Raw genomic sequence first — 15,404 nt, forward strand, 5'->3', positions numbered from 1 at the left:
AAAAGACAATAGAAATCAACAGAATGAACAAAGAGCTATTCAAAAAACGTCATGATTCAAATATAAAGCAAACATAATTTTTAAGTAAGTGTTGGGCATCAAAAAATAGTCCTTTGGACATTAATGGTAAAACAAATTTCTTTCGAGTGCTCCAGGAATCATAACATTGTATATAAGAAAGGAAATAAAATCCTAGCATATGATGCCTCTTAGCCATTAATAGTAATCTCATACTTATTAATATAAATGTTTTTATGATGTTTTAATACTTAGAGTAATTTCATGGATAAAGTTGAAAGCTTGATTGTAGTCGTAAGATGAAGAATAAGTGTCCACCAAGTATAAGTGTAGCTGACAGAGAGTGGAATAGAATGAGTGTTTTTGTGTTGGGGAATGAGTAGGGTGAGAGGAAATGTGGAGGGAAGGAATCTAACATCTTCACCCTATGGGTCTGGCTTTGGTTGAAAACCTAAGTCTCCTACCAACCAGCCTCTCTGACCTCCAATTTCTTCATCTACCAAATGTCCATGCTATTAATTCCTTCCTCCAGGTTAGTTGTAAGATTGTGTTAGGACAATAATTGCAAAAATCACTATGAATTACAATTTCCTACAGAATTGTAGTTATTAGTTACACAAAGAAAAAGCACCATTTTTACATTGCATAATTTTCATCTCTCTGCTTTTATAAAAGCATTGTTGTAAGCCTGATGGGGAATACAGAGATGAAAAAAATATCACTAGAAAGAAAAGAGTTCCCATTCAAGAGTCTTCTTTCTAGTGATATTTGCTCACAAACTTGAGAAGGAAAAAAAAGTATGAATCAAATGCATGAAATTAAAATTCTTTGGAAAAAGGAGATAGATTACTTCTGGTTGAGAACCTTGAAGAAAGCATCATGGGATAAGACAAGAACACTTGAACTATATCCCGAAAGATGTTTGGACATTGCAGAAATTTGGATTACAGCCAGGTATTCCGAGTATAGAGAGCAGGTGACAAAAGGTGCCTCAGGATATTTGAAGGTGAATGGAGAATTTAATTAATAATTCATGAGGGATTAGTAATTCATAAGGGATTTGGCCCCAAGATCCAATCACCTCCCTCCAGACCCCACCTCCAATACAGGGGATTACAATTCAACATGAGATTTGGGTGTAGCCTACAAACAATATCAATACATTTTTAAATATTGTATTCCACTCATTAATACTACATTTTTGACAAAACTGTTACTCAGAACAGAGGCTTCAGATGCCCATGAAAAGAAACACTGGAGTTGAAATACGTATGCTGAGATTTGCTAATTCACTGTTAAAAAGTACCTTGGATGTCCCAATATAATTGCTCTTCAGTATTTTTAACAAATGAATAATTATATTTCACAAATAAGAAAAATGGTGCTTTTTATCTACATAGAACTATACAAAGTTCTAGTAAAACTTTTAAATTATTTTACTTTGAATCTTGTCAAATGAAGCATTTTCATTTCTTCTACACTTCTTTAAAAGGCTGAATAAGTTTGCCTGCATTAGTATCAACACATGTTGGACTGTGCTATGTTTAGTTGTAATAACTAATTTATCCATCCTCACTTAATATGTGGGAAATGATACAGCCCTAAGTGTATTGAGATATGTTTCTTTGAAACAAAAATATTTAATTTTTTGCATGTGATAAGAAACAGCCTTATTCAACATACACTTTTTAAAAATGAGCAACACAGACAGCAGACATATGACTCCTTATTACCCATAATCTTGACTACCAAGAAATGAAGCCAAACTTCAGAAAAATACATTCAATAAAAGATTCAAGCTAAAAGTATATTCCTTTGGTTGAAAATCATTCCCTTTATAATATTCATTTGTAATCTAAACTCACATACATCCCACCAGCCCCCAAATAATCTTCTAAATGTCATTATACTTGTAGTATTGCCATGTTTTTTTTTTTCATTCCAGTACTTATGGAGGTTACTGGGCTGCAGCAACACGTTATTTTAACTCTAAGAAGAGTATAGACTTATAGCATTAGCTCCTTTAACAATTTTCTAAAAAAGATTTTTAGTTTAGAAACCTCCAGCCCGCGCGGTTTTCCTCAGATACAATATATCCAAACTTTTTATACAAACCAACATTTTGTGGTAGAAATTCAAGGGAAATCTTTTAACAGTTCAGTTTCTAGCTTAGCAAAGTAAGGGTTGATAATAACAACTTGCCAAGTTGCGTTTCTCTGCATTCATCACTAATGATAACATCTTCTATTCTTCCTCTCTTAGAACAGGAATGGATGAATTTGTGTTCTATTATCAGAGTTGCTGTAGCAACAATCTATCCTAGAGTCGCCTCTTCCACAACTGCAACATGATAGTCCCCAGATTTCTTTATATGCTCAAAAGATTTCATAAATTGTTCAGGGTTCACAACTCCAGTCTCTTGTTAGCTGACTCCGTACCTTAAAACACACACACACACACACACACACACACACACACACACACACACACACACGTCTATGGAAGTCAGCAGTACAAACAGGTCTCAAAACAGGTCTCCTCCGGACGCGTTGGGGAAACGGCTGGAGAAAATCTAGCTGTATTCTGACTCCAGGCTACTTCTTTGAGTACTCTGGTCAAATATAGGGGTTTCATCAGGTTTCATTTCTGCAGTAAGGTCTTGTTTTCCCAACTTTTTTTTTTTTTTTTTTTTTGAGACGAAGTCTCGCTCTTTCGCCCAAGCCAGACTGCAGTGGTGCTATCTCGGCTCACTGCAAGCTCCGCCTCCTGGGTTCACGCCATTCTCCTGCCTCAGCCTCCCGGGTAGCTGGGACTGCAGGCGCCTGCCACCACGCCGGCTAATTTTTTGTATTTTTAGTATAGACGGGGTTTCACCGTGTTAGCCAAGATGATCTCGATCTCCTGACCTCGTGATCCGCCCGCCTCGGCCTCCCAAAGTGTTGTTTTCCCATCTTAAGCTCTAGATTACTATCATCCACAGAGCCCAATCATCATACTAGACAGGTAGCTCTGTCTCCCCTATTCAGCGAATCCTGCCCGTAGAGTCCCTGTAGTCGATGCTCCTAGCCAGGCGCATTGGACTCTACAACTCACTTTTACACAGGAAATATTAGTATTTAAAGCAATAACTGAAACAATGGGGGATGAGTGTTCTATAATACATGAATTAAGAAAGAAATTACAGACCGCCAATTTTGGAGAAAATAATGAGTCAAACATTGTTTTGTTATGAGCAAAACATACTCTGCCTTATTATTTATTTACTCTTCCTTAACTTGAAATTTTACAAGTTAGATAATATATGTATTATAATCATAAAATATTTATGCTAATTATCTTACATAATTGTATTAACTAATTTTATATGTACCTATATATTTAACCCTAGACATACTAAACGTATATCTCTAGGAGTTGGTTCTGCTAATTTTTGTTTAAGGAAAACTGAAAACTTCCATGTGATTCTCTGTATTTATGGAACATGACTATAGAACATACTGTAAGAAATTTCCAAATGAACTAAAGAGTTAAATGATATGGTTTGGCTCTCTGTCCCTACCCAAATCTCATCTCATCTTGTTAACTGATTTATATTTATTTATTTATTTTTATTTTTATTTATTTATCTTTGAGATGGAGTCTCGCCCTGTCGCCCAGGCTGGAGTGCAGTGGCGCGATCTTGGCTCGCTGCAAGCTCTGCCTCCCGGGTTCACGCCATTCTCCTGCCTCAGCCTCCCGAGTAGCTGGGACTACAGGTGTGTGCCACACACCTGGCTAATTTTTTTTTTTGTATTTTTTTTTTAGTAGAGATGGGGTTTCACTGTGTTAGCCAGGATGGTCTCGATCTCCTGACCTCAAGATCCGCCCGCCTCGGCCTCTCAATGTTAACTGATTTATATAGGAGTACAGCTAGTTGTGTGTATAGAATAGAATTGGTAGGGGACTTCAAAAAAACAAAAAGTTGAGACGTTTTTATAGTAAGGTGGAGATAGACTTTTCTCATTAAAATATTTCCTTTATATTTGTTATAAGGCTGTTAGAAAGCTGAAAAAATAGAAAATAACTAAAGATGTTTGTTCAGTGGTGAACAGTAGGATTTATAATCCAAATTTCTTTTAAATAACTGCAAAACACAAATGAAGAAGAAAAGCTTGTTGAGAAATATAATGAAGTCCTAATCCTAGAGCAAGGGAGGAAACAAAGCTGACAATCAAAAAGAGATTGACTATGGTTTATTAGGTGCTATAGATTAAATATTTGTGTTCCCTCCCTGCCCACTCTTCAGTTCGTATGTTGAAATCTTAACCTCCAAGGTGGTGGTAGTAGGACGTGGATTCGAGAGGTGATTTGTCATGAGGGCCAATCACTTTGAGAGGTGATTAAGTCATGAGGGCCAAGCCCTCATTAATGGGTTGAAAGCCCTTTTCCCTTTCTACAGTGTGAATACACAGTGAGAAGACAGCTGTCTGTCTGCGAAATGTGAAATGAGCCCTTATAAGATACCAAGTCTGCCTCCATTTTGATCTTGAACTTCCTGCCTCAAGAACTGTGAGAAATGTTTATTGTTCCTAAGGCAGCCAGTCTATGGCAATTTGTGTAGCAGCCAGGATAGGCTAAAGCAAACATTGGTGCTGAAAAGCGGACTGCTGCTATAACAAGTATCTAAAAATGCAGGACTGGCTTTGGCACTGGGTAAAAGATTGAAGCTGGAGAGTTTGAGGTGCATAAAGAAAAAGCTTATATTGCCATGAATAGATTCTTAGGGGCAATTCTGATGAGGACTCAGGAGAGGAGGATGGGTTTAGAGAAAGCCTAAATCTTCTTAGAAAACACCTAAGTGGCCAGGCGCGGTGGCTCATGCCTGTAAACCCAGCACTTTGGGAGGCTGAGGAGGGCAGATCACCTGAGGCCAGGAGTTCAAGACCAGCCTGGCCAACATGGTGAAGCCCTGTCTCTACTAAAAATACAAAAATTGACTGGGCACAGTGGTGGGTGCCTGTAATGCCAGCTAGTCAGGAAGCTGAAGCAGGAGAATCGCTTGAACCTAGGAGGCAGACTTTGCGTGAGCCGAGATCAAGCCACTGCACTCCAGCCTGACAACAGAGCAAGACTCGGTCTCAAACAAAACAAAACAAAACCAAAAAAACCCTAAGTGACTCTGAACAGAATGTTAGTAGAAATATTGCTGATAAAGGTCATTCTTATGAGATCTCAGACAAAAATGAGGAACATGTTTTTGAGTCATGAAGGAAAGGCCATCTTCGTTATAAAGTACTAAGGAACTTGGCTGAATTGGGTTTGTGTCCTAGCGTTTCATGGAAAGTAGAACTTGTGAGTGAAGAAATTGGGTATTTTGCTGAGGACATGTCTGAGCAAAGTGTTGAAGGTCTTTACTGGATTCTCTTGACTGCTTATAGAAAACTGTGAGACGAGGGGAAATGGCTTAAAGCTGGAATTGTTAATCAAAATGGAAACAGAAATTTAAGATTAGAAAATTTGTAGCCTATCTGTAATATAAAAATCAAGAAAGCATGGTCAGAAGAGAACTCTCAGGGTGTGGACAAATGACCATCTGAGAGATTAATTAGTCATCTCAACAGCGGCCAGAAGTTATTGTTCAAGACAAGGGAAGAATGTAAAGGAGGGACCCCTGTGCCTCTGGGACTTTGGGGACACACTTCCCAGTGACAATCACATTGCAGGTTTTGCTCCTTTCACTCCAGCACTGTACTCCTCAGCCACCCCAGTTGTGGCTCTGGTGAGACTGGATGTGGCACAGGACACAGTGGTTGCACCTCTGATGGGTGTAGTCTCTGCAAGTGTGTAAAGTGCATGAGCCTGGGGGTCATATGCAGGAAGACAGGTTCCCGGGTGATCTTGGCTGGCCCAACCAATCCCCTTCTTGCTTGCAACTCTTGGGCAGAATATACTGAGAATGCAACATCCTGAGATAAGGAGGAAGAGTTCAATACAGCCTGGACTATCTTTGCATCTCTCCTGGAAGAGGACCTCCTGCAGCACTTCAGCCCAGCAATCCAAGTAGCCCCTAGGGTATAAAAACCCAGAGCAGAATGGTTTCAGGGTCTTTCATCTGTAGTGCAAAGCAGGACACTTGCAGACAAGATCTCATCTGTCTTGGAAAGCTTTCCTGAGCCTTGGGGGAACCAGTTTACCATGGATCCTAGGCGTTCCATTGATTCTTATTGCCTATCTGTGAGTAATAAAATTGCTTTGCCTGATGGGCTGTGTAAGTGTTCTGTCTCACTGGATTTATACTCTGCCAGTTGGTTTTGTGCAAAGTCTGGCAGCTGTATTTGTATAAAACCTTCTGCCAGATCTAAGAACTTTAGCAAACAGTGGTCAAGTGTTAAGAGTCCTCTCCTGAGATTGATCATTGGTGCTTGGTGTTCTTCTCCCAGGGATTGATACCGATGCTTAACTGCATGGCTAACTCCACCTAGATATAAAAGGACAGTGCCTCCTAACTAAGCTCTGGGCTCAGGGACTCCTGCCCTGGATAGCATCTGGAGCTAGGCACAGAGCTGCTGCAGGGGGCAAAACTCCAGGTAAAGAGCTGCTACAGGGTCATCTGCCCAAGCTGTGGGGAGTGGGCTGGACAAAGCCATGGGGGCAGGGTTGCCAGACCCTTGAGGGCCTAACTCCTATCTGGAAAAGCTGTGGGGGCAGAATCACCATTTCAGTGTGTCTATAAAGAGGGACTTCTGGCACAGTAGGATTGGAGGGCAGAGCATTGAGTCAAAAAAGATTATTCTCAATTTTTAATGTTGTTTAAGGTTTAATGTTGTTGCCCTGTTAGATTTTGGACTTACTTGGGACAAGTTACTCCTTTCTTCCTTTCCTCCTCTCTGTTAGAATGAGAATATCTGTCCTGTGACTGTCCCATCATTGTATTTTGGAGGCACATAACTTGTTTGGGATAGCAATCCCATTACTGAGTATATACCCAAAGGAATATAAATCATTCTATTAATATTATTAAGACACATGTACATGTATGTTCATTGCAGCACTATTCACAATAGTAAAGACATGGAACCAACCTGAAACCCCATCAATAGTAGACTGGATAAAGAAAATGTGGTACATATACATCATGGAATACTATGCATCCATAAAAAAGAATGAGACAATGTCCTTTGCAGGGACATGGATGGAACTGGAGGCCATTATCAGTACCAAACTAACACAGGAACAGAAAACCAAATACTGCATGTTCTCACTTATAAGTGGGAGCTAAATGATGAGAACACATGGACACATAGAGGGGAACAACACACACTGGGGCCCATCAGAGGGTGGAGGGTGGGAGGAGAAAGAGGATCAGGAAAAATAACTAATGGGTACTGGGCTTAATACCTGGGTGATGAAATAATCTGTACAACAAACCCCCATGACACAAGTTTACCTATATGACGAACCTGCATTTATACCATTGAGCTTAAAATAAATGTTAAAAAAAATTGCCTCAAAATGAATCATACCTAGAGTCTCACACACATCTAATCTAGGTGATATTCAGATGAGACTTTGGATTTAGATTTTTGAGTTGATGTCATGTGAGAACGACATAAATTTGGTGGGGGTTGGGGGGAAAGGGGAATAATGCCATACACTGAAGATGTCCTCTCAAAATTCAAGTGTTGAAGCCTAATTCTCAATTTGATGGTATTTGGAGGTGGAACCTCTGGGAAATAATTAGGTCTTGAGGGTGAAACCCTCATGAATGGGGTTAGTGCCCTTATAAAAAAGGTGCCAAAGAGATCCTTTACCCCTTCTTCTGTGTGAGGTCATAGCAAGAAGACAACTGGCTATAAATCAGGAAGTGAGTCGTCACCAGACACCAGATTTGCTGGCACCTTGATCTTGGACTTCTAATCTCCAGAACTTTGAAATCTGAATGTTTGTTGTTTATAAGCCACCAGGTCTATGGTAGTTTGTTATATCAGCCTGAATGAACTAAGACAGATGTTAAATGTCTATCGCAGGCAGAAGAAGGCTTCAAAGGTGGCAGAAGATGTGAGCCTGAGTGATTGAAAAATAGATGTGCCATTACCCAGAAACAGGACTTCTTCAAGGCAAAGGCTGATACAGTGGTGGCTACAGTCTATGTTGTGATTTGATGGAACTTTTCACTTTTCACCATTCAAACCAGTATCCAGAGGCACAGTTGCTGCATAACTTCCTCATTATCCATAGGACCAAACTAAATGTCTCTGGTTTGAAATTTTGACTAGAAATTATATACATCTGCCAGCAATTATTGTGGGTGTAACCAAAGTGCACACTACTCATGCCCCTAAATAACATCATTTTCAAATAATAACATTGGAAAGAGGTACTTTTCTAAAACTTTCAAGTGATCTACAATCTCCCAGACTACTTTTACAATGGATTTTTTTTTTTTTACTACATATGTTATTTCAATTTTGGCTACTAACCAAAAGGCAGGACATTGCTGGTGAATTTAAGCTGTTCAATTATACACAAAAAAGAATCTGAGCAGTGATTTTGCTGTTTTTGTTTTGATCTTTGACACAGAGCTGCAAAATGTCCTCTTTAGTTACCTAGCAAAAGCAAGCATCCTGGAAAAAAAAAAAAAAGTGTGGTTGTGCAATGTTTGAATGGCGTGATATCCTCTGCAGATGCATTAGGAGAGGCAAGAGCAGCCTCCCACATGACTAGGGCAGAAAATGCTTCTCATCAGCATGAAGGCCATAACATTCTTATTCATAATCGAGCGCACCGTTTTACTCAGAAAAATATTTGAAAATAGGAAAACCTAAAAATCAAAAATCAGTTGCTCCAAGTAATGTCTCAGGTATGGATTTTCAAAGGATATCGGGAAACACTATGTAAAGATTAGAAACAGTCTGTGTGTAGTCCATAGACTGGATATTATGTAACATTTATCTCAGCCAATGATGTTATCAGAGCTATGCTAGTTGGATGTCACAAGCAGATTCATAATTTAGTTGCTCTCACAAATTTCCTTCCTTTGGCTGACTGTGTTCCAGCTGGCAGGTCATAAAATGTGTAACCCAAGCCAGCACAGCATCATCACTTGGCTGGCCTACTAAAAGCTTCATGGAGAAAGTAATACTGTGCCAAATGGGAGATCCCCAAATTTCAGTCTAACAACAAAACTTGTGTCTTCTCCTTAGATGAGAGGAAACATTTTATTCTGGAAATAGCAAAGATTTTGGAGTCAGACCACTGTAAATCACAATTTCCAGTGAAATTTATATAATAATACTTTATAATATTGCTTTAATAATCAGACAAAATGAAATGGAAAGCCTTGCTTATACTAGAATTTCAATAAAGTTTGTAAGCCCTGTGTCTTAGTCCATTTTTGCATTGCTATACAGAAATACCTGAAACTGGGTGATTTATAAAGAAAAGAGGTTTAATTGGCTCACGGCTCTGCAGGCTTTACAGGAAGCATGATGCTGGCATCTGCGTGGCTTCTACGGGGGCTTCAGAAAGCTTACAATCATGGTGGAAGGCAAAGGGGGAGCAGACACATCACACAGCAAAAGCAGGAGCAAGAGAGAGTGAATGGGGGAGGTGCTACACACTTTTAATGACCATATCTCATGAGAACTCACTCAGGAGGACAGTACCAAGCAGATGATGCTAAACCATTCATGAGAAATCCACCCTCATGATCCAGTCATCTCCTACTAGGCCCACTTCCAACATCGGGGATTACATTTCAATATGAGATTTGGGTGGGGATTCACATTCATAGTATATCACCCTGTGACTTTGGGTGAGTTGCTTTTAACTACTCTGTGCCTCAGTTTTTTCATCTATAAAATGGGTATCATAGTACTTAGCTCAGAGAGTAGAGTGAAGATTGAATGATGTAATAAATGACAAGCTCTTAGAATAGCTGAATAGTAATTGCTCAACAAATGTAGCCATTGCTGTCATTATTATTCATTGTCTGTGTGCTAATAAGATATTCCACATGAAGATAATAACATGAGCTCAGAGGATGTAAGGTATTATGCATCTTTTTTGTTCAGGGCATGGTGGATAAGTAGGAAAATAAAGCTGAGGTGGGAGGTGCACAATACTCCAATAGTAATAAGGACAACGAATAAAAGGACTGATGAGAATACTAATAAAGCAGTTTAGATTTCAACTGTAATGGATCTTGAAGATTATATCAAATAACTTAGGCTTTTTGATTAGAAAAGATGGAAAACCAGTAAGGTCTTAACTTAGCAGGTCACATTGACCATAACTGTATTTTTGAAAGATGACTGGAGGGGATGTGGATGATTACTAAAGGAAGGTGATGAGAAGCAGAGAGGTATTTAGGAAGTTATTGCAGAAGGTAAGTTACAACAAAGGAAAGACGGCAGGATGGAAAAATAAAAACAGCTACAGTAAATGATGCAGGGATGAGATCAACCAGTTGGCTAACTGGATGTAGGGGTTAAAGGAAATACCTAAAGCTGTTTGGAGGTTTCTAATTTGTGAAAATGGCTAAATGATAGACTCAGGATGGAGACTGCGAACACATGATAGGATAAGAGATTTTTTTTTCTTCTTCTTCTTTTTGAGACAGAATCTTGCTCTGTCGCCCAGGCTGGAGTGTAGTAGCACGATCTTGGCTCACTGCAAGCTCCACCTCCCGGGTTCATGCCATTCTCCTGCGTCAGCCTCCCGAACAGCTGGGACTACAGGCGCCCACCACCATGCCTGGCTAATTTTTTTTTTTAATTATACTTTAAGTTTTAGGGTACATGTGCACAACGTGCAGGTTTCTTACATATGTATACATGTGCCATGTTGGTGTGCTGCACCCGTTAACTCATCATTTAACATTAGGTATATATCCGAATGCTATCCCTCTCCCCTCTTCCCACCCCACAACAAGCCCCAGTGTGTGATGTTCCCCTTCCTGTGTCCATGTGTTCTTATTGTTCAATTCCCACCTATGAGTGAGAACATGCGGTATTTGGTTTTTTGTCCTTGCGATAGTTTACTGAGAATGATGGTTTCCAGCTTCATCCATGTCCCTACAAAGGACATGAACTCATCCTTTTTATGGCTGCATAGTATTCCATGGTGTATATGTACCACATTTTCTTAATCCAGTCTATCATTGTTGGACATTTGGGTTGGTTACAAGTCTTTGCTATTGTGAATAGTGCTGCAATAAACATACGTGTGCATGTGTCTTTACAGCAGCATGATTTATAATCCTTTGGGTATATACCCAGTAATGGGATGGCTGGGTCAAATGTTATTTCTAGTTCTAGATCCCTGAGGAATCGCCACACTGACTTCCACAATGGTTGAACTAGTTTACAGTCCCACCAACAGTGTAAAAGTGTTCCTATTTCTGCACATCCTCTCCAGCACCTGTTGTTTCCTGACTTTTTAATGATGGCCATTCTAACTGGTGTGAGATGGCATCTCACTGTGGTTTGATTTGCATTTCTCTGATGGCCAGTGATGATGAGCATTGTTTTCATGTGTCTTTTGGCTGCATAAATGTCTTCTTTTGAGAAGTGTCTGTTCATATCCTTTGCCCACTTGTTCATGGAGTTGTTTGTTTTTTTCTTGTAAATTTGTTTGAATTATTTGTAGATTCTGGATATTAGCCCTTTGTCAGGTGAGTAGATTGCAAAAATTTTCTCCCATTCTGTAGGTTGCCTGTTCACTCTGATGGTAGTTTCTTTTGCTGAGCAGAACTTTTTTAGTTTAATTAAATCCCATTTGTCAACTTTGGCTTTTGTTGCCATTGCTTTTGGTGTTTTAGACATGAAGTCCTTGCCCATGCCTATGTCCTGAATGGTAATGCCTAGGTTTTCTTCTAGGCTTTTTATGGTTTTAGGTCTAACATGTAAGTCTTTAATCCATCTTGAATTAATTTTTGTATAATGTGTAAGGAAGGGATCCAGTTTCAGCTTTCTACATATGGCTAGCCAGTTTTCCCAGCACCATTTATTAAATAGGGAATCCTTTCCCCATTTCTTGTTTTTGTCAGGTTTGTCAAAGTTCAGGTAGCTGTAGATATTGGCATTATTTCTGAGGGCTCTGTTCTGTTCCATTGGTCTATATGTCTGTTTTGCTACCAGTACCATGCTGTTTTGGTTACTATGGCCCTGTAGTATAGTTTGAAGTCAGGTAGCATGATGCCTCCAGCTTTGTTCTTTTGGCTTAGGTTTGGCTTGGCAATGCGGGCTCTTTTTTGGTTCCATGTGAACTTTAAAATAGTTTTTTCCAATTCTGTGAAGAAAGTTGCTTGGTAGCTTGATGGGGATGGCATTGAATCTATAAATTACCTTGGGCAGTATGGCCATTTTCACAATATTGATTCTTCCTACCCATGAGCATGGAATGTTCTTCCATTTGTTTGCATCCTCTTTTATTTCATTGAGCAGTGGTTTGTAGTTCTCCTTGAAGAGGTCCTTCACATCCCTTGTAAGTTGGATTCCTAGGTATTTTATTCTCTTTGGAGCAATTGTGAATGGGAGTTCACTCATGATTTGGCTCTCTGTTTGTCTGTTATTGGTGTATAAGAACGCTTGTGATTTTTGTACATTGATTTTGTATCCTGAGACGTTGCTGAAGTTGCTTATCAGCTTAAGGAGATTTTGGGCTGAGACAGTGGGGTTTTCTATATATACAATCATGTCATCTTCAAACTGGGACAATTTGAGTTCCTCTTTTCCTAACTGAATATCCTTTATTTCCTTCTCCTGCCTGATTGTCCTGGCCAGAACTTCCAACACTATGTTGAATAGGAGTGGTGAAAGAGGGCATCCCTGTCTTGTGCCAGTTTTCAAAGGGAATGCTTCCAGTTTTTGCCCATTCAGTATGATATTGGCTGTGGGTTTGTCATAGATAGCTCTTATTATTTTGAGATACGTCCCATCAATACCCAATTCATTGAGAGTTTTTAGCATGAAGTGTTGTTGAATTTTGTCAAAGGCCTTTTCTGCATCTATTGAGATAATCATGTGGTTTTTGTCTTTGGTTCTGTTTATATGCTGGATTACATTTATTGATTTGCATATGTTGAACCAGCCTTGCATCCCAGGGATGAAGCCCACTTGATCATGGTGGATAAGCTTTTTGATGTGCTGCTGGATTCTGTTTGCCAGTATTTTATTGAGGATTTTTGCATCAATATTTATCAGGGATATTGGTCTAAAATTCTCTTTTTTTGTTGTGTCTCTGCCAGGCTTTGGTATCAGGATGATGCTGGCCTCATAAAATGAGTTAGGGAGGATTTCCTCTTTTTCTATTGATTGGAATAATTTCAGAACGAATGGTACCAGTTCCTCCTTGTACCTCTGGTAGAATTCGGCTATGAATCCGTCTGGTCCTGGACTTTTTTTGATTGATAAGCTATTAATTATTGCCTCAATTTCAGAACCTGTTATCGGTCCATTCAGAGATTCAACTTCTTCCTGAGACCCATCGTTGTGCTGTATTCAGGAAACCCATCTCACGTGCAGAGATACACATAGGCTCAAATAAAGGGATGGAGGAAGATCTACCAAGCAAATGAAAAACCAAAAAAGGCAGGGGTTGCAATCCTAGTCTCTGATAAAACAGACTTTAAACCAACAAAGATCAAAAGAGACAAAGAAGGCCATTACATAATGGTAAAGGGATCAATTCAACAAAAAGAGCTAACTATCCTAAATATATATGCACCCAATACAGGAGCACCCAGATTCATAATGCAAGGCCTTAGAGAACTAAAAGAGATTTAGACTCCCACACAATAATAATGGGAGATTTTAACTCCCCACTGTCGACATTAGACAGATCAACGAGACAGAAAGTTAACAAGGATATCCAGGAATTGAACTCAGCTCTGCACCAAGCGGACCTAATAGACATCTACAGAACTCTCCACCCCAAATCAACAGAATATACATTCTTCTCAGCACCACACCACACCTATTCCAAAACTGACCACATAGTTGGAAGTAAAGCACTCCTCAGCAAATGTAAAAGAACACAAATTATAACAAACTGTCTCTCAGACCACAGTGCAATCAAACTAGAACTCAGGATTAAGAAACTCACTCAAAACCGCTCAACTACATGGAAACTGAACAACCTGCTCCTGAATGACTACTGGGTACATAACGAAATGAAGGCGGAAATAAAGATGTTCTTTGAAATCAGTGAGAACAAAGACACAACATACCAGAATCTCTGGGACACATTTAAATCAGTGTGTAGAGGGAAATTTATAGCACTAAATGCCCACAAAAGAAAGCAGGAAAGACCTAAAATTGACACCCTAACATCACAATTAAAAGAACTAGAAAAGCAAGAGCAAACACATTCAAAAGCTAGCAGAAGGCAAGAAATAGATCAGAGCAGAAGTGAAGGAAATAGAGACACAAAAAACCCTTCAAAAAATCAATGAATCCAGGAGCTTGTTTTTTGAAAAGATCAACAAAATTGATAGACCTCTAGCAAGACTAATAAGAAAAGGGAGAAAAATCAAATAGACGCAATAAAAAATGATAAAGGGGATATCACCACTGATCCCCTAGAAATACAAACTACCATCAGAGAATACTATAAACACCTCTACGCAAATAAACTAGAAAATCTAGAAGAAATGGATAAATTCCTTGACACATACACCCTCCCAAGACTAAACCAGGAAGAAGTTGAATCTCTGAATAGACCAATTTTTTTTTTGTATTGTTAGTAGACATGGGGTTTCACCATATTAGCCAGGATGGTCTCGATCTCCTGACCTCATGATCCACCCACCTCAGCCTCCCAAAGTGCTGGGATTACAGGCGTGAGCCACCACACCTGGCCCTGGGTATGAGATCTTTATGGATCATCCAATGGTCGAAATCACTGGTGTGAGACATTGACTAGAACTATTGCTTAGGAAGGAAGAGGAAAAAACAGAGCACAGAACTTTGAGGACTTTTTACATTTAACAGGAGGTTGGAAAATAAAAGGGGTCATGGAACAGCACTGAGAATGCAGTCAGAGAGGCAGAAGAGACAAGCAGACTGGAAATCCAGTAGCAGAGTGGAAATTCAAAAGAAACATCAGGCCAACTGTTATAGTTTTAGGAATATTTAATAGTCATTAATAGACAGGTATTCTATTCAAAATGTGTATTTAGTGCTGAAAGTAATCTGATCTTTCCACTTTCTTTTTCCTATGTTCTTTCTCCTTATTCTTCAGAAAACCTCATAGACTTTATAAACTCACTTTGCTTCCTCAGTTCTCTACCAAGCCATTCAGTTTCTAGACGATGCAATTATCAAAGGGAAGTCTCTAAAACAATATGTGGGTGATGTAGGTGTAGCTGAGTCTCGTGACTCCTGCCCATGATAATTCAGAACAGA

At 39.4% G+C, this 15,404-nt stretch overlaps 1 pseudogene; it reads right to left on the reverse strand.

The window, feature by feature from the left end:
• Nucleotides 1-2,065: 2,065 nt before the first annotated feature.
• On the reverse strand, nt 2,066-2,662 carry LOC100604161 (annotated as a pseudogene).
• Between the last annotated feature and the right edge of the window lie 12,742 nt (nt 2,663-15,404).

This window comes from Nomascus leucogenys, chromosome 16, assembly GCF_006542625.1.
Source record: "Nomascus leucogenys isolate Asia chromosome 16, Asia_NLE_v1, whole genome shotgun sequence".
Lineage (NCBI taxonomy): Eukaryota > Metazoa > Chordata > Mammalia > Primates > Hylobatidae > Nomascus > Nomascus leucogenys.